General features: G+C 43.6%; 1 non-coding gene across 1 annotated transcript; it reads right to left on the bottom strand.

Annotated features, from left to right (window-relative positions):
* Positions 1-8,746: 8,746 nt before the first annotated feature.
* On the bottom strand, positions 8,747-8,831 carry trnal-uaa (transfer RNA leucine (anticodon UAA)). The gene has a single exon. It is a non-coding gene; the product is annotated as a tRNA-Leu (tRNA).
* Positions 8,832-19,118: the final 10,287 nt, after the last annotated feature.

Genomic DNA, 19,118 nt, shown 5'->3' with positions numbered 1-19,118 from the left:
TTTAACTCACAGTCCAATATCCACCGCTTTCAGCAGATGTCTGTGCTCTACAGCAGATCATCACACTACCGATGGCAATCCACCATTCACTATTACAGATCCCTGCTTCAGCAGATATCGGTGTTCTGCAGCAGACCACCACGCTCTACCAATGGCAGTCCACCATTCACAATAACAGATCACTGATTCGGCAGATCTCTCTCTACAGCAGACCACCGCTCATTATTGACAGCACTTCTTTGTTTACTTCCTCAGATCTCTGCACCGTCCAGCAGATCCCATCCTCTACTGTTAATTGCTCCTCCCTGCAGCAGATCTCTGCTCCCTTTTCAGATCTACTCACTGTTCTAGCATGCAAGTTGCTTTAGTTCAGTCTAAATCTGGACCTGCACTACTCCAGATCTTCCAACGCTTCCGCTTTCCTCCAATACGCAGATCGTGGAAGCATTCCGCAGTCAAGGCTAATGCTAATCCCCATCTGATCAAAAATACGAGGTGCTTGTCTTTCTCAGCAATCTATTTATATGTCCACACATCCTCTCAAATATTACAGCATTAATACATGGTGAGAGACGCGGTGAGACTGGAAATCTGTCTTGTTTATGAGTTAAGGAGTTCCACTCTAGGAGAATAACTGGAGTTGTGAAACCCAGTCTCTCAATGTGAGTTCACCCTTTTCCATTTCAAGCAGACATGATAGTAGCAGACCGCAGATCGATCCCGTATTCACTGACACATAGGATAGTCAACATCTCATCTCTGCCCTCCATTCCAGTAAATGGAGCACAAAGCGTGCTGAGCTTCCCCAGCAGTCGATTTACACACGTTCGTCAGTTCCAGCTGCTACCTCAACTGTCAGTTCCAGCTCCCCTTCGGCCTCCACTTTTAGTGTTCAAGTTCCGTCGACTGGTCCCGTCTGCTGCGTGCCCCCCCCCCCCCCCCCCCCATTCACCAGCTGTCATTTGACTGAATCATCCTCAGTAACCTCCTTCAATCTGCTCAGCATTTCGTATCTGCAGCTCTCTCCCTCCTTCGACAGCTTCATATTGTACAGCCTGGTCAGTGTTTTAAACATTCTGTGCCAGAATCTGATTCATCCTATTCCTTCAAATCAAACCAGATCATGGCTTTCATCGTCCAGCTAGGGATTTTTTCTTCCCACCATTCTCTCCATACCAGTAGTTTGTCTGACTCTTTCCGGAATCTTCAAAGTCCCGTCCCCCCCCCCCCCCCCTGCTGCACCTTCCAGCCTGCCTATATCAACAGACATTCTCCATTCACTTATCTCTACTCTTTGGAAAGTTTGCTTGTCCCCTTACGAAGATCTCCTCATGGAGACCATCTGCCTAACAGCTGATTCTTAAGAGCCTTCCCTTCTGCCTCACCTTCCCGCTGTCCGCATCAATGACCATTCTCAGTTTGCTCATTCTACTCTTCTGAAACGCCGCTTCTCCCCATACAAGGATCTACCTATGGAGATCATCTGCATCTGAGCCCTCTTCGGTCTCCTTAGGAGCTCAGAATTCACAGTTCTAATTTACGCCATCATTCAGTTGTGTACCTCCAGACGGATCCATTTCAGCGCCGTAAGTTAATTCAGCTGTCAAGCAGATTCCCCTATCTGCCCCTTATTTTCAACGTCAAGGTATCTCATCTGCTTCTCGGCCGCCTTCGGCTTCCTCAGAAGCTCAGACTTCACAGTTCCCTCAGCTTCAAGCTTCCCTGCAGCGACGAAGATCTCCTAATCAGCCAACCTCTCCACCCTCCTTTCTAGAGCAGGCCTCCTTCCTCAGCTGTATTCTCCCCATTCATTTCGTATAGGTGCAGCTACCTCCGCTGCGAGAGCCAACATCAACCACAGTCTGATCAAGACCATGGGCCGCTGGTCCTCTTCCGCAGTAGATTATTACGTTCAGAACTCGCAGTTTCTTCTGCTTCTGATTTACTTCACCATTCGGTCGTACCCCCAAGAGGGATCAATTTCAACGTGGTTAGTCCATTCAGCTGTCAAGTAGAGTCCCCTATCTGCCCCTTTTCATCATCAAGGTATCTCCCCAGCAAGAACCCCCCCCCCCAGGACCCTCGGTTCTGATTCCTCTCGCTCCTATCATCACTCATCGCCCTCCTTCCACCCTCCAGAGCAAGCCTCCCTCCTCTACTTCACCCCCTCATTGATTTCTCTCACTCCTAGGATCACTCGTCACTGGATTCCAACCTACCTTGCCTCCAGAGCGGGCCTCCCCCCCAATCATTCCGTAGGCACAGCCCCCTCTGCTGCGAGGGCCAACATCACTCACAGCCTTCTTCGGCTTCCTCGGAAGCTCAGAATACACAGTTTCTTCAGCTTCAAGCTTCCCTGCAGCGACGAAAATCTCCTAATCAGCCCAGCTCTCCTCCCTCCTTTCTAGAACAGGCCTCCCTCCTCAGCTGTATTCTCCCCATTCATTTCGTATAGGTGCAGCTACCTCCGCTGCAAGAGCCAGCATCAATCACAGTCTGATCAAGACTATGGGCCGCTGGTCCTCTTCCGCAGTAGACTATTACGTCCATTCATCTCCCTTCGATATAGCAGCAGCCCATTTTAAAATTGCTAGCATGCCCGGAGTGGGGGCTACCTGTTCGCCGGGGCCACCTGAGGTTTTCCCCTAAATTCGCTTCGAGGGGTTTTTTCCTCTCCACTGAGCGGCAGGTATACACATAGTCAGGTATACACAGTCACATCCCATTAACAAATTTACTAATCCCCCTTTGTTTGTCCTTCTGGTCTTTTGTTTGTTTGTTTATGTTATGCGTTGGCATGTTCTATCTTGTTTGTCTCACGGTGTGGGAATTTTCGTAGGTGCCGGGGGTCCATCCTTTGGGGGGCAAGTGAGGCTCACTTCCCCGACCTCAGGGCTAGGCAGCCGCCTCCCTTACCTTCAGGGGTTCTCACCGCGTGAGTCAGAGCGGACCCCCGGCCAAACTCTGTCCTGTCGCAGCTCCTGCGCTCATCTCACTCGAGGCTCTCTTCTATTCTGCCTCTATTCAGGACGTGGTCACTCGTGCCGAGTCCTATACTAACCTCAATGCTCTGTCCTTATTTTCAGGTCCCAGGCAGCGTGATGTCTCGGCCAATCAGGGGTTTTACGAGCACCCCTTACATAAGCCTCAAATGCTGGGTACCTCTCTCATCTCCTCCCGAGGGGTGGCTTTTCAAGTCTAACCCTCATATGTGTTTTCAGGTTGCCGGGTCCTCCGCCCCTGGGATGTCGACAGCGTCGGCCCCAGTCGACGACCTCTTTCTATACAGTTTCAGTTCGCCGGGTCCTCCGCTCCTGGGATGTCGACAGCGTCGGCCCCAGTCGACGACCTCTTTTCTATCCTTTCCGGTTGCCGGGTCCTCCGCCCCTGGGATGTCGACAGCGTCGGCCCCAGTCGGTGACCACATTCTGTCCTACTAACTGCTCCTTGCTGCTATTCTGTCCTAATCTTTACCCCCCAGCTCACGCCCAGTGAAATGTTAGCTTGCGAGGTTCGGGGGGCGTGAAGCTGGGGGGGCTGCTAATCTCTAATCTTTCAATTTTCTAATCTCCAGTTAATTAGTTCTATTTTACTATTTAAGACCTGATCACCTGCACCTTTTCTGTCTAGTGTTTCGTTTTTCCTCCTCCTCCCCTCCTCCACCTTTCTACATGCCTTCGCATCGCTCATCTCTGGGGGGCAAGTGAGGCTCACTTCCCCGACCTCAGGGCTAGGCAGCCGCCTCCCTTACCTTCAGGGGTTCTCACCGCGTGAGTCAGAGCGGACCCCCGGCCAAACTCTGTCCTGTCGCAGCTCCTGCGCTCATCTCACTCGAGGCTCTCTTCTATTCTGCCTCTCTTCAGGACGTGGTCACTCGTGCCGAGTCCTATACTAACCTCAATGCTCTGTCCTTATTTTCAGGTCCCAGGCAGCGTGATGTCTCGGCCAATCAGGGGTTTTACGAGCGCCCCTTACATAAGCCTCAAATGCTGGGTACCTCTCTCATCTCCTCCCGAGGGGTGGCTTTTCAAGTCTAACCCTCATATGTGTTTTCAGGTTGCCGGGTCCTCCGCCCCTGGGATGTCGACAGCGTCGGCCCCAGTCGACGACCTCTTTTCTATCCTTTCCGGTTGCCGGGTCCTCCGCCCCTGGGATGTCGACAGCGTCGGCCCCAGTCGGTGACCACATTCTGTCCTACTAACTGCTCCTTGCTGCTTCTTCTGCCTTATCTTTCCCCCCCAGCTCACGCCCAGTGAATTTTACAGATAATCCCCCTGAATCAGACTCTCTGTCACAACTCATGTCTTCATCACTTGTGTCATTAACCTCACACTCATGAGCAGGCTCATCACTACAAGTGTCTGGTTGACTTGTGACTAATTGTGGTAGAGGGGTATCATGGTCACATGTGCTCATTTCTAAGGGCACAGATGGAGTCTCTAAATCAACAGGCATTTCCTGATCAATATCAAAGACATCAGCTACATCTCCAAGGCCAACATGTTTTGAATATACTGCATTATTTGTAACATTGTGGTTTTGCTCAATATTTTGTTCTTCCACCACAATATCTGCAATTTGCTGATCTACCCTAGCATGGATTTTTCTGCGATTTGTCCAGTATAATTGCAATTTTGAATGACTCATTGCTGTCTTAACTTAAATGCATGAAAAAAAACACCTGACACGAAGCAGCCAACCCAAATATTTGTAAAAGATAAAAAATAACATGGTTAATAGGACATCCGAGCAATTCATCCTAATACTGAACAAATAATCATAACTTTGTATGTATTATTTATTTCTTAGCAGACGCCCTTATCCAGGGCAACTTACAATTGTTACAAGATATCACGTTATTTTTACATACAATTACATTATATATTTATTTATTTTTTACACATTATTTTTACATACAATTACCCATTTATACAGTTGGGTTTTTACTGGAGCAATCTAGGTAAAGTACCTTGCTCAAGGGTACTGCAGCAGTGTCCTCCCACCTGGGATTGAACCCACGACCCTCCGGTCCAGAGTCCAGAGCCCTAACCACTACTCCACACTGCTGCCCACTGTAACACTTCTCTGATAGGACATTGGATGGAATGAGGAGACGGATAGAACGTGTATCTAGCTGTACTGTCAAATTTGCAAATCAGAGCTCACAGATTGCCTCCCTGTAGGGGGGTCATAGAGTATCCAGTCGAGGCATACATTCCCTGCACATATATTTATTTTCTTAAATTATTTTCTTAGGCCTATTTAAGTCAATATGTTTCTTTTTTTCTAAAAACACCAAAGAGTTTAACTAATTGTAACTTACACCGCTTATAAAATAAATCAAGGCGATTTAACGGCTCCAAATAAAATGCATAACAATAATAAAACGCAAAACAAATTGCTTTCTAAATATTAGCCTATATATAGCGATTTTTTTTTCTTCTGTAAATAAAATGTCCATTATTTTTTGCAGGTATTTTGAATACAACGTTTTCACATTAGCAGGACAACATGGACGGTGTTTAATTTCAAGGTTGGTTTATTGAGAAAAAAAACTAAAAAACAATACACTATTAATTAATCTCAAATTTCTCAGTCTGTCTGTCCTTTCCTGCAACTCAGCCAGTGCTCTTCAGCCCTTGCTTCCCGCCACAGAACGAGAGCAGCTTGGTTCGGGAAATCACGGACAGCAGCATTTTCATAGCAATTTCATAACGGAAAGTTAAATTTCACATTGTTTTGTTTTAGTTGTTGTGGCTTTTTATGTAAAATGCATGAAAAATAGTACCTATGTTCAAATTAAAATTTACAAAACATATTCTGTGTCAAAACAGCTGTATAAACCAATGCAAAGTTCACAGTGCTACAGATCTGGACAGCAAAAAAGAAAAGATTGGGCCGTTTATGAACAGCAAAATGGATATGAAAATACAGTAATAACTGTCAAATAAAAACTAAAAATGTCTGCAACAAAATATGATGGATGTTGCATATTAATTGTATTAATTTAAATGTATTTGCTTACGATTGTAAGTCGCCCTGGATAAGGGCGTCTGCTAAGAAATAAATAATAATAATAATAATTAATTATTTCGTATAATTAGCAAACTTTTTTATTACTCAGTAAAGCACTATCACAAAATACGACATTATGAAAACACATGTTCAAAATCTGAACAGCGATTTTTATTTTTAAACGGTGTGTTTAACTAATAAACATATAAGAACACTGAACTGTATAATGTTAAAAAAAATGTGTACACCTTGCTAAATTTTAATGCCACAACAGATTACAGTACTCTAAAGTACAGGATTAAATGCAGTAAAATAGGGACCAAGTAAAGTGCATTTAAGGAAGAGTGATAAGTGTCCAGAGGGAAAAGGAGTTCTACAGGTGCTTATCTGAAGAGGTGAGTCTTGAGGAGGCACTGGAAGGTGGTCAGGGACTGAGCAGTCCTAACATCTGTAGGAAGGTCAGTCTACCACTGCGGGGCAAGGGTGGAGAAGGAGCGGGCTCTAAAGGCAGGGGAGCGTAGAGGAAGTACAGCCAGTCTTCTAGTGCAGGAGGAGCGGAGAGGTCGAGTGGGGGTGTAGAGAGAGATGAAGGTCTGGAGGTAGCTGGGTGCAGTCTGGTCAAGGCATCTGTAGGCGAGTACAAGAGTCTTGAACTGGATGCGAGCGGTGATCAGGAGCCAGTGGAGTGAGCGGAGCAGTGGAGTTGCATGGGAGAAGCGAGGCAGAGAGAACACCAGGTGAGCAGTGGAGTTCTGGATGAGCTGGAGCGGATGGGTGGCAGACGCAGGGAGGCCAGCCAGGAGGGAATTGCAGTAGTCTAGGCGGGAGAGTACCAAGGCCTGGACCAGGAGCTGGGTTGCGTAGTTGGTGAGGAAGGGTCGGATTCTTCGGATGTTGCTCAGGAAGAATCGGCAAGTGCGTGCCAGAGTGGAGATGCGCTGGGAATAAGAGAGGCAGGGGTCCAGGGTGACTCTGAGGTTCTTAGCGGAGGAAGAGGGAGAGAGTGTGGTAGATTCCAGAGGAACAGAAATAGAGAGATCAGAGGAGGGGGAGGAGGAGGAGGGAAAGAAAAGGAGGTCAGATTTAGAGAGGTTGAGTTTGAGGTGATGCAAGTGCATCCAGGAGGAAATAGCAGACAGACAGGTAGAGATACGGGAGGGGATGCTGGAGTCAGAGGTGGGGAAGGAGAGGAAAATCTGAGCATCATCAGCATAGAAATGGTATGAGAAACCATAGGCTGCGATGAGGGGACTCAGGGAGCGGGTGTAGAGAGAGAACAGGAGAGGACCCAAGACTGACCCTTGGGGGACTCCTGTTGAGAGATGGCGAGGTGTGGAGGTTGCTCCACGCCAGGTTACCTGGTAAGTGCGGTTGGAGAGGTAGGAGGAGAACCAGGCCAGAGCAGTGCCAGAAATTCCCAGGTCAGCTAGAGAGGATAGTAGAATAGAGTGATCGACAGTGTCAAAGGCAGCAGAGAGGTCGAGGAGAATTAGGACAGAGGAGAGAGAGGCAGCTCGGGCAGAGTTAGTGAGTTGGTGACAGACAGGAGGGCGGTTTCAGTGGAGTGAGCAGAGTGGAAGCCAGATTGGAGAGGGTCGAGTGTGAGAGTGTGGGAGAGAGTGGTTGGACAGGAAAGCAGAGCGCTGGCGGTGTACAGCCCGCTCGAGGGTTTTGGAGAGGAAGGGTAGGAGGGAGACAGGACGGTAGCACTGGAGGGAGGTGGGGTCGAGGGTAGGTTTTTTGAGGAGGGGAGTGATAGAGGCTTGTTTGAAGAGACCAGAAAGGAGAGAGGTGTTGAGAAGGGAGGAGATGAAGGGAAGTAGAGCAGGAGCAGCAGCTTGAAAGAGGTGAGTGGGGAGGGGGTCCAGGGCACACGTGGTGGGTTTGTGACCCTGGAGCAGGGAGGAGAGGTCAGAGTTTGAGAGGGGAGAGAAGGTGGAGAAGGAGGGTGAGTTAGTAGGGGATGCAGTGGGTGTAGGGGTTGGATCGGGATGGGTTGGATCGGGAGGGAGAGGTGTTAAAGAGTTTGCAGATATCTGAGATTTTAGAAGAGAAGAAAGAGGCAAAGTCATCAGAGGAGATAGAGGAGGGAAAAGGAGGGGGAGGGTTTAGGAGGGAGGAGAAGGTAGAGAATACTTTACATGGGTTGTTAGTGGAGGCTTGGATTATAGATTGGAAATTAGAACATTTAGCAGAGGAGAGAGTAGAGGAGAAGGAGGAGAAGAGAGTGCAGTAGAGGTCTAGGGCAGCAGGGAGTTTGGTTCACTTCCATTTCTTTTCAGCAGATCACAGTGTGGATCTTGCTGAGAGAGCACAGAGGAGAGCCAGGGTTGGGGAGGGGAGGGGTGAGCAAAACCAAAACAAGTGTAGTAATACCTGTTGACTGACATTTGGTCAATCTCTTAATTTTTGTAAGTATTCCAGTGAGTAGTAATATTACTATAGCTTCTGTCAATTGATTGATGACCCTTTTGACCTTTTTTTGACCTTATAGGTGTGAATATATGAATATATATATTGAGGGGCCATGGATTTATGAATATATGAATATATAATGAGGGGGCGTGGATTTTATATAGGAGTATGGAATATAGGTATTATATATATATATATATATATATATATATATATATATATATATATATATATATATAAACAAACCCCTTGTATTTAACAAGTGCTTATAAACATTAAATATTTATAAATGTAAAAGAGTTTGAAATAAAATAATTACTGTTGGTAGGATTCGAACCCATGCTGACAATTGAGTCAAAAGGATCTTAAGTCCATCGCCTTAACCACTCGGCCACAACAGTTTTCTTAAAACATTAATAAATAAAAAAATAAGTATTAAGCTTACCGGGGGTTTCAGAGAATCAAGGTGGTATGGTGTTTGAGCAAAAGGTTGAACAGATGGAGAATACAATGGGTTTTCTTTTTTTTTGAAGGGGCAAGTCTGGGTATGTTTTCAGACCTCATAAAAGGAGGAAAATATTTATGCAGTTTATTAGAGTGTTACACAAGATGTCTCATACCGGTGTTAGTTGCTGCTCAGAGAAAGTGGATCTTGAGGATCTGCAAATGTCTGAACTTATAAAAGCCTTTAAAAAAGTGCACATTAGCCCTTCCACAGAGGCTAAAGAAACCACGGCATGTAAAAAAAGTTTCAAGACAGAGTCCAAGCAAGGGGCCTTCAAGCATCCGTCCCAAGGATCCTCTGTGTACTGTACAAACTCCTCTGGGGACTGAACTGAAAACAAACATCAATGAGAGAGAGGGGGCGGATGTTTTAGGGTAACTCTGAAAACGCCCCTAGGGGTGGTGCCTCAAGGACCACCCATTCATGGATCTCTGATAGGTCGTCTCAAAGGATCCCCCATGGTGCCTGAGGCGTCAACACCCCTCATAGGCCGACACCTAATCTTAGGGAGCATACTAAAGGGGCCCCCCACATGCCTTTTTGATTGAAGGAGTCTGACGCCATGTCTTCTGCAAACTTTAGATACTTCTCTGAAAATGCCGTTCTTGAACCTTGCGATCTTGAGATGGATTGGACCAGTGAAGAAATGACCCAGTTTATAAAAGACTTTGAAAATGTCCCCCTCCTCAACCCTGCAGAGTCTGACAACGTCGACGGTCCTTTAGGCATCTCTTTTGAAAAAGTATTAAAGATCTCTAGGGGTCTCCTGGCTTCTCTATTGGAAGTGATCATTGACCGTGATATGGTGAAAAATTGCCGTGGTTGTGACATTGACCACCCGAGCCAGCTGAGACACAGCTGCCTTTTTGAAGCGGACCCAAATTATTTTGATCAACATTTTGAAGAAATACTAGAAAAAATACACGTCCCGTGGCTGAAGCTTCTGGTGGCTAAAGCTCTAGCTTGTTTCAATTTCCATCCATCTTTGACAAAACTTCAGAAACTGGTGGAAGATATTTTAACAGAGCTAAGACCAGAACACAGCATTAGACGTAAACTGGTCCATCTACAAGAAACCCTGGATGACAAGACCCGAAACATTGTTAACAAAATAACCAAAGCTTTCTACCATCGCAGTTTTACAAACCCCCAAGCTCCTTTAGCTTATTACGGTGCCTGTGACTTTGAAAATGGGGAACGTCCAGACTCCAGCAAAACTGAGGAAAACCATGGAGGGGCTGCTGTTTGAGTTAATAGCTGAGAAAGTGGCTTGCAAGAGACTCTTTCAAAACCTGATCCCCGTAAATGTAAAAATGTTCAACAATTTAAAAAGTGTAACTGATTTAATCCATAAAGATGTTGATGCTCAAGAATGATTAGAGTTGGTAAATACACATGTAAAACACTGTAAACCCTTAAATGCATTTTAATGAATATATTACCTAAAATGTTTGATGAAATAGAAGATTGCAAATGTACACATATCATTGTTTTGTATGCTTATGTGACTGATGTATGTTTTTATAACCTGGCAAGGTTTTTAAGAGATAAAGATATATCGATAGTTGTGCAAAATGTCGTGGATTACTTAGTGACTAATCATGAATGTTTGTGTAAAAACTTTATATGTCTTCTAAAATGTCCTAATCTTCTTGATAAACTGTGAATAAAACTTTTGAGGTGTTATGATAAACTTTGAATAAAAACTTTTTGAACTACATATTTGTCGCAGTTGTGTTATTTTGGTTAAAGATGACACATCAGCGTATGAAAAAAATATACTACGATCCCTCAAATCCTGGGGGTTTAGGGGGTTTACAGACTCTTCAAAGAGCTCTGGGGTCTGAGGGGCCTAAAGTCTCTGAGAGGGTCTTAACTGACTTTTTATCAGAGCAAGACTCATATACATTGCATAAGCCCTCTAAAATAAACTTTAAAAGAAACACCGTATTTGTATCTAATATCGACACACAGTGGCAAGCTGATTTAGTGGATATGTCTAGCTTGTCAAAAGAAAATGGAGGTTACAAGTACATGTTAACATGTATAGATATCTTATCCAAATATGCATGGGTAATACCTTTGAAAAATAAGTCATCTAAGACGGTGAAAGAGGCGTTCAAGAGGATCATCAGCACGGGTAGGAAACCTAAAAAACTACAAACTGATAAAGGGACAGAATTTCTAAACAAAGCATTTCAGCACATGCTAAAAAAACATAATATTCTACACTTTACCACGGGGAATGAACTAAAAGCATCTATTGTTGAGAGATACAACAGGACTCTGAAAACAAAAATGTGGAAATATTTCACCACTTTTAACACTCACAAGTATATGGATAAACTACAAGAAATGGTACAGGCTTATAACAACTCCTTCCACCGTAGTATTCAAATGAAACCTTCAGAAGTTAATGAAGATAATTCATTTAAAGTGTTTAAAACGTTATACTCTAAGAAGAAAAGCCCTAAACATATAAAGTTTAAGTTTGTCGTCGGTGACAACGTAAGAATTTCAAAGTTAAGAGCTCCCTTTATAAAAGGCTATGAACAGACGTTTACAGCAGAGATTTTTACTATAACAGAATGTATACCAAGATTTCCACCGGTGTATAAACTATGTGATTATGGTGAAGAGCCTGTAATGGGCACCTTTTATGAACCAGAATTGCAGAAAATAAATGTCAAGACTGATAGGTTGTTTAGGATAGAGAAGATAGTTGCTGAGAAAAAGGAAAATGGCAAAAAGTCTTATCTCATAAAATGGGCCGGTTGGCCTGAAAAGTTTAACAGTTGGGTCGCGGGGCATCAGGTGGTGGATCTAAAGAGTTAACAAGTACGGAGTGTATTTAATTACACTTAAAACATTATTCAAGATGTCTCAAGACTCTTTTTATGTAACTCTGCCTAGTAACGCTTCACAGGATGTTTTCCCTAAAAACGCTATATCCAATTTTACTACCAAATTGGTTAAAACACTGAATCTACCGGGTAAATGGGAAGTTTGCTTAGCAGAGATTCAATATCCCCATACCTGGGATAATATAAACCTTAAGGACAGCACTTTTATTACTTATGATATAGAAAATGCGATAAAACGTGATTATACTATACCAAAAGGATATTATGAGACCCTTCAGGATATAATAACGACTATGAACGATGTCATGCTCGTAAAAGGACTAGATCAGAAAGGTGACAAGGCTCCCGATGAACAATATAAAAATGATTTGAAATTAGTCTATAAACCTATAGAAAGACGAATTTATATAAAAAGTACTACACCATATATGATTTTTGCCAAAGAACATCTCAGACAAATGTTGGGATTTCGTGAGATTATAAAGGGTGAAACTATTGGACTATTGGGCCCTATTGAGGCTAAACTGTATAGTGTTCATTTGAGGACCCTCTACCCCGCCGATATCCGAGCGGGTTTTTATACCATGTATGTCTATACAGATATCATTACACATCAAGTCGTTGGAGATAGCTACGTGCCTCTTCTAAGGTGTGTCCCTATTAAAGGCAAAAACAACGATATAATCACGGTAACTTACGACAGACCTCATTACGTACCCCTCAGCAAGACCAACTTTGACACGTTAACTATACAAATTAAGACAGATCAAAACTAGTTAGTGCCATTCCGTTTTGGGAAGGTTGTAGTGAAGTTGCATTTCCGACCTGTAAAGCCTATTTTTTACACCTAATTGAAAATGGGCCCTAATGGATATGTCAATCCTTATGTTCATTATTACAAAAATCAAGCTGGTAATGGTTTGCCTGGATTTTCTGGAGCTCCTGTAATGTACGGAGCGGGTATAGGGGATATTTTTCGAAGTCTTTTCAGAAAAGCTTTACCGTTACTTAGAAGGGGTTTTGAAATAGTTAAACCTAATTTAAAATAAGCAGCTAAAAATATTGTTAGTGACTGTGGCAGGGCGGAAGCCCTACACATGGGGAAATATGTAGTTTTATTGTATATTTTTGCATTATTTGTTGTAAATTGATTTAATTAATTGTTTAACTGATGTTGCGCTCCGCCGTGGACGATTACCTGTCTGTGTGGAGCAGCAGCTGAAAGCAATGAGCTGTTCCAGCAGGCAGGTGGGCGTGTCTCGGCAGAGCGTTAGTATAAAAACATAGTGATCACTGTGATCGGGGCTGCTGCAAGGCCTGCCGTTTTCACGGCACCTTTGATTTATAGTTTGTTGTATTGTGTTTTTATTTTTGAGTGTTTGTACAGTCATGTATCGTCCTCTGTGCGCTACCATCGCTGGTAGCGTCACATGACATTATTGTTTACTTTTTGTTTATGTTTATTGATTAAATCCCGTGCGCCTGTGTCGGTGTATCAGCGTCAATCTCTATCTCAGTCTCGTCTGTGTTCTCCTCGGCTACCTGAGGCAAGTTTGCCAGGACTCTATCACAATTTGGTGTCAGAAAGGGATTGCTGTATCCTGCGCAATGGAAAATCGACCCGCCACAGAGAGACATTGAGGAGCAAACCCCTGAATTTTTTGGGGGGGGAGCAGGAGCAAGCCAACGACCACCAGCTTCAACCCGAGCGTCAGAGAGGGTGGAGCTTCGTGTCCGAAGGACTGGGAGGGAGGAGTGTCCAGCCCGAATGCCTGAGCGGCAGGAGCCCGGTCCAATGAGGGAGGTGCGTCCTACCGAGCGTCGGAAGAGAGAGGAGGAGCTCCGGCCCCCAGAGCCTGAGGAGGCGGGCCAACCACTTGAGGAGTTTCTGCCTTCAGTCCAGCCATTGCTGCTGAAGCCGTCACTCACGTTCTCTGACGTCATGGGACTAACACGCACGCAGGAGTGTTGCTGCCTTTGGTCCAGCCGTAGCTGCCGGAGCCATCACTCCCGTGCTGTGATTTCACGAACAAGCAGAGTTTGAAAGACTTGACCGCCGCAGGGGCTGCCCTCTGCAGAGGAGCCCCGAGAAGGGACATGGGGTTTAGGGGGTCACCATGGGGTTAGACGGGCACCCCGGGATTAAAAGCCCAGAGAGAGAAAATAATGGTGACGGTGGGGGTAAATGTAATCATTTTGATAATGTAATAGTTGTGATTTAATGATAATGTTTAGAAATATAATTAGTGACGCTGATGGATTTGATGCTTGAGTGGAAGCTAACATTGGAGCCTGGCGTGTGTTGATTGTTGTTGCTGGCTCCAGTGTTCCCTCCCACCCACCCTTGTGATTTGTTTGTTTTAAAAATATATATATATATATAAAAATTGTCGAATGGACCCCTACGGGTTCCATTCTGAGCGGGAGGATATGTGGCAGGTGGGCGTGTCTCGGCAGAGCGTTAGTATAAAAACATAGTGATCACTGTGATCGGGGCTGCTGCAATGCCTGCCGTTTTCACGGCACCTTTGATTTATAGTTTGTTGTATTGTGTTTTTATTTTTGAGTGTTTGTACAGTCATGTATCGTCCTCTGTGCGCTACCATCGCCACATGACATAGCGTCACATGACATTATTGTTTACTTTTTGTTTATGTTTATTGATTAAATCCCGTGCGCCTGTGTCGGCGTATCAGCGTCAATCTCTATCTCAGTCTCGTCTGTGTTCTCCTCGGCTACCTGAGGCAAGTTTGCCAGGACTCTATCACAGTGACGTAGTGTCAAATGTCCTAACAAGTCATAACCCTCATAGCCACAACAAGAGCCAGTCAGGGGAGGGACTGATGGTGATGTCCAGAGGATACAAGAGAAAACGTAGCAAACCCCCAGGATCTCGCTATCATCCACACAAAAAGGCTAAACCAGCTACATTTAGGTCATTTAGTAGCGGTAACCGGAGAAGGAGTAAGAAACCAAAGACTCCCAGAACAAAAAAAACAGAAACATCTTTTAAATCATGACTCTGGTACATCATATGTCTCAAGAATGTGTGAAATCAGAATTGGATCTGTTTACTATACCTTATACCCAGACAAGTATTGAAAAAAACCTTTATGTGGAAATTCCCCCTCTGTCTGCCTTGTCTGACACGGCCCGCTCGAATTTTACATAGCAGGAAATGGGGAAGATTATCTTGATTTGAATAATACTCTTTTAAGACTTTCATGCAAAATTACTAGGGCTGATGGCGCCGATTTAGTTGGAGGCAGTATAGCACCGTCCAATTATTTATTTATTTTTGGTTCCTGGGTAGTAAGTGTTATTTCCTAATTGCTTATGCCTCAAAAGTATAGAAAATGGCTATTATTCCCCACAAACTTTGCTTTTGTGACCAGGACAGTGATATTTTGAAATTTACATATTTTCCAGAACATTCCAGATAGATTCAGTGCTGAGTAAACTTGGAGTAACTTCTAGAACTTTCTAGAACTTTCCAGTAATATAAATAGTAGTATAAATATAGGGGCCTTAAGCCCACCAGTTCAGTTTAGTTCCAGCTGTCTAAGTGGATACATATCTGCATTTTTCTGAGATGGCATCAATGTGACCAGTCTGTTCGAGGCAATCGGAATCACCTGTAACCAGAATGAGTGGCGCCTCTTCATTGACAGCTCATCTAGGAGCCTCAAAGCCGTGCTGCTCCATAATGGTAACAAGTACACGTCTCTTCCCCTGGCTCACTCGGTGCACCTCAAAGAGGATTACAACAGCATCAAGACCTTGCTGGACGACTTGAAGTATGATGAGTACGGCTGGGAGGTCATAGGAGACTTCAAAATGGTGGCATTCCTGATGGGTCTCCAAGTTGGTTTTACCAAGTTTCCCTGCTATCTTTGCCTTTGGGACATCAGGGACACCAAGGCGCACTACCACAGGCGGGACTGGCCACAGCAGACCGGGTTCTCTGTGGGGAGGAACAACGTCAAGTAGGAGCCACTTGTGGACCCCCGGAAGGTGCTGATGCCACCACTGCACATCAAACTGGGCCTTATGAAACAATTTGTCAGAGCTCTAGATAAGGAGTCGGCAGCCTTCAAGTACCTTCAAGACTTCTTCCCTAAGCTGTCTGAGGCAAAGGTCAAAGCCGGTGTCTTCGTCGGACCACAGATAAAGAAGATCCTGGAGTGCAATGAATTCCCCAAGAAGCTCACTAGTAAGGAGAAAGCAGCTTGGAACAGCTTTGTCGCAGTGGTTCGGGGCTTCCTGGGCAATCACAAGGCCGAAAACTATGTGGAGCTGGTTGAGACTCTGGTGAAGAACTACGGCACAATGGGCTGTAGGATGTCCCTCAAAGTCCATTTCCTTGATGCTCATCTTGATAAATTCAAGGAGAACATGGGAGCGCACTCGGAGGAGCAAGGCGAGCGCTTCCACCAGGATATACTGGACTTTGAACGCCGCTACCAAGGACAGTATAACAAGAACATGATGGGAGACTACATTTGGGGGCTGATTCGTGAAAGTGATTTACAGTATAATCGTAAATCTCGAAAAACTACTCACTTCTAAATCTTTTGTAGTCATTTTTGTATTACTTTAATATAAATACATGTTAATTTGGATTCATATGTTGTTTTTTTCTGACTTTATGTGAACGAAAAGACACAAATTCGCCTGTTTTCTCATTGGAAATAGGTAAATTTCAAAATATCACTGTCCTGGTCACAAAAGCAAAGTTTGTGGGGAATAATAGCCATTTTCTATACTTTTGAGGCATAAGCAATTAGGAAATAACACTTACTACCCAGGAACAAAAATTGTGTTACATAGTGTTATCAATTACCCTGTAGCTACCATGTTTTCACAAGTGGATGTAACTTTTAGGAAATCGCTTAATTAGTCAAAGCAGTAATACTTATCCTTACCGTAGCATTATAGAAGCAATGCTAAACTTTAGTAAGGACACTGTAGAATCTCAATTCACAGCCGGCTTGTTTTACAAAGATACCCCAGGACACATGGATGAGACTGATCCTGCAGGGGCTAATGAAGGTCTAGTTAAACGGCATGCTTTTACCAGAATGAGCCATACCGTCGAACTTTTAGGACCACTGCATGCGGATATATTTTTTCAAGAGAAACTCATGCTAAATGGTATTGACCTGAAAATTAAAATGGTGAGGGCCAGTGACACTTTTTGTTTAATGTCTGATGCCGCAGAAGAGTTCAAACTTAAAATTTTAGAATCCTCTCTCTATATTAAAAAAGTAAAAGTGTCCCCTGAGGTTAGAATTGCCCAAGCTCAGGCCTTGATGACCTCTAATGCCAGATATCCTATTGATAGAGTGTCTATGAAAGTTTTTAGTATTCCTAGAGGGAGTAGGGTCTGTAATCAGGAGAATTTGTTTCTGGGGCAGTTACCAAAGTTTGTGGTTATTGGTTTAACAGATAATGACGCTTTTAGCAGTTCCTACGCTAAAAACCATTTTAACTTTAAACACTTTGCCGGGAACTTTATAGCTATGTACGTCGATGGTGAACAAGTCCCCTCAAAACCTTTACAACCCCACTATACAGCAAGACACAACCCAGTCAGGGAATATTACAGTCTAATACAAGCCACGGGTAGACATCTCAAAGACAAACTGCTGATAATTGATAGGTCAGACTTTATTAGAGGCTATACGCTCTATGCCTTTGATTTGACCCCCGATCAAGAATGTGGAGATCATTTTTCCTTAGTGAAAAATGGTAATATGCATCTTGAAATGCGTTTTTCCAATGCTCTGCCAGAGACTGAATATGATTGTTTATGCTGTTTTTGTGAATGTGATTGAGGTTTCCCACCAAAGAGCTGTTCTCTTTGATTACTGAAAAGTTTGATACAACATTGATCCTTTTAAAAATGAATACCACTCAGCTTACAGCACTGCTATCCAGCAACCCGTTGACTGCAAAGTATTTTTATGGGGTTCTAGCTAGTGATCAACTACCTAAAGGAAAAATAAAAAAACTGCCGGCGATACTCATTGTCAACACTGACCCCCAGAATTATCCTGGAGAACACTGGCTGGGGATTTATCTAAAAGATGAGGGACAGGGAGAGTTTTTTTATTCTTACGGTAACCCTCCAGATTTTATTTATTTTCCTAAGACTATCTCAAACTTTTTAGACAGCAATGCTAAACAAACCGTGTACAATAATCAGTCTCTACAAGGTCTTATGACCACGACCTGTGGCCATCACTGTGTTTTCTTTGTACATCATCAAGCCAAAGGACTTACTTACCCTGAGGTTATGGCGCTCTACAGCTCTGATTTAAACAAAAATTATCTGATGGTGTCCCAATTTATACGTTGTATGTCTAACCCTAAAAAACAGAACTGTATAAATATATTTTCAGGCATGCAGTGTGTCAAGACTCATCATGATTTTAAAAAATTTTATGAATGTTAATCTTCAAAAAACTTATGACAATGTAGATGGTGAATAAATATTTTTATTGTTGTAAAGACTTATACAGACATATATATCAGGCATTGTTTATATAACATTTGCATGAATATACAACAAAATGTATCAGACAATGTTTACACAACATTTGCATGAATATACAACAAAATGTAAAGATATTTATGAAACTAAACAGTAACATCTTAATAAGTTTCCAATAACTGTTGTCTTTTTTTCTGCTTCTTATTCATAGGGGTCTCTAAGGCTCGTTTTTTATAAGCTTCTATGAGTTGTCGTGTTTGAGAATTAGGCACTGTAGAATAGGGGACATTTATCACAGACAAACCTTTGATGAATTCGGCCCATCCTACAGGTAGCCTATGTTCAGGGATATGGGTATACCCCGTTGCAGCCCTGATTAAATCAACCATATGCAACCCTCTAATGTTCTTGCCCCTAAGAATGAATTCCCCTTGATCATTCCATGTGGTAACCAAAGCATTCTGAGGCGTTTAAAATAAAATTAGCATTTTTCTTAGTTCTGGAGGGAACACTACTCATAACACCAGTCACTATCTTAGATTCAGATTCTGCTGCAGGTTGGTCCATTTCCACAGATGGGGGTTTAATTAAAGTCAGGGTATTAAGCTCTTTTTCACTCTGTTTAAGCAAGGTTAGATATCTCTGTAAGGAGTTGGTGTATAGCTTAACTTTCTCATGGTCACTGATGTCAATTCTAAGTAGAATGCTTTTCATTTCAGAGTCAAGTCGGCTTTCAACTGCTTTTTTAATAGGCTTGGGGTGCTGGGGCTCAGGCTGCTGAAGTCTATCGAGTTGATGTTGTGGTATCAGAAACATTTTCTGG

The sequence above is a fragment of the Acipenser ruthenus genome, chromosome 1, assembly GCF_902713425.1.
Source record: "Acipenser ruthenus chromosome 1, fAciRut3.2 maternal haplotype, whole genome shotgun sequence".
Classification (NCBI taxonomy): Eukaryota; Metazoa; Chordata; class Actinopteri; order Acipenseriformes; family Acipenseridae; genus Acipenser; species Acipenser ruthenus.
This window is presented reverse-complemented; position numbering and strand designations above follow the sequence as displayed.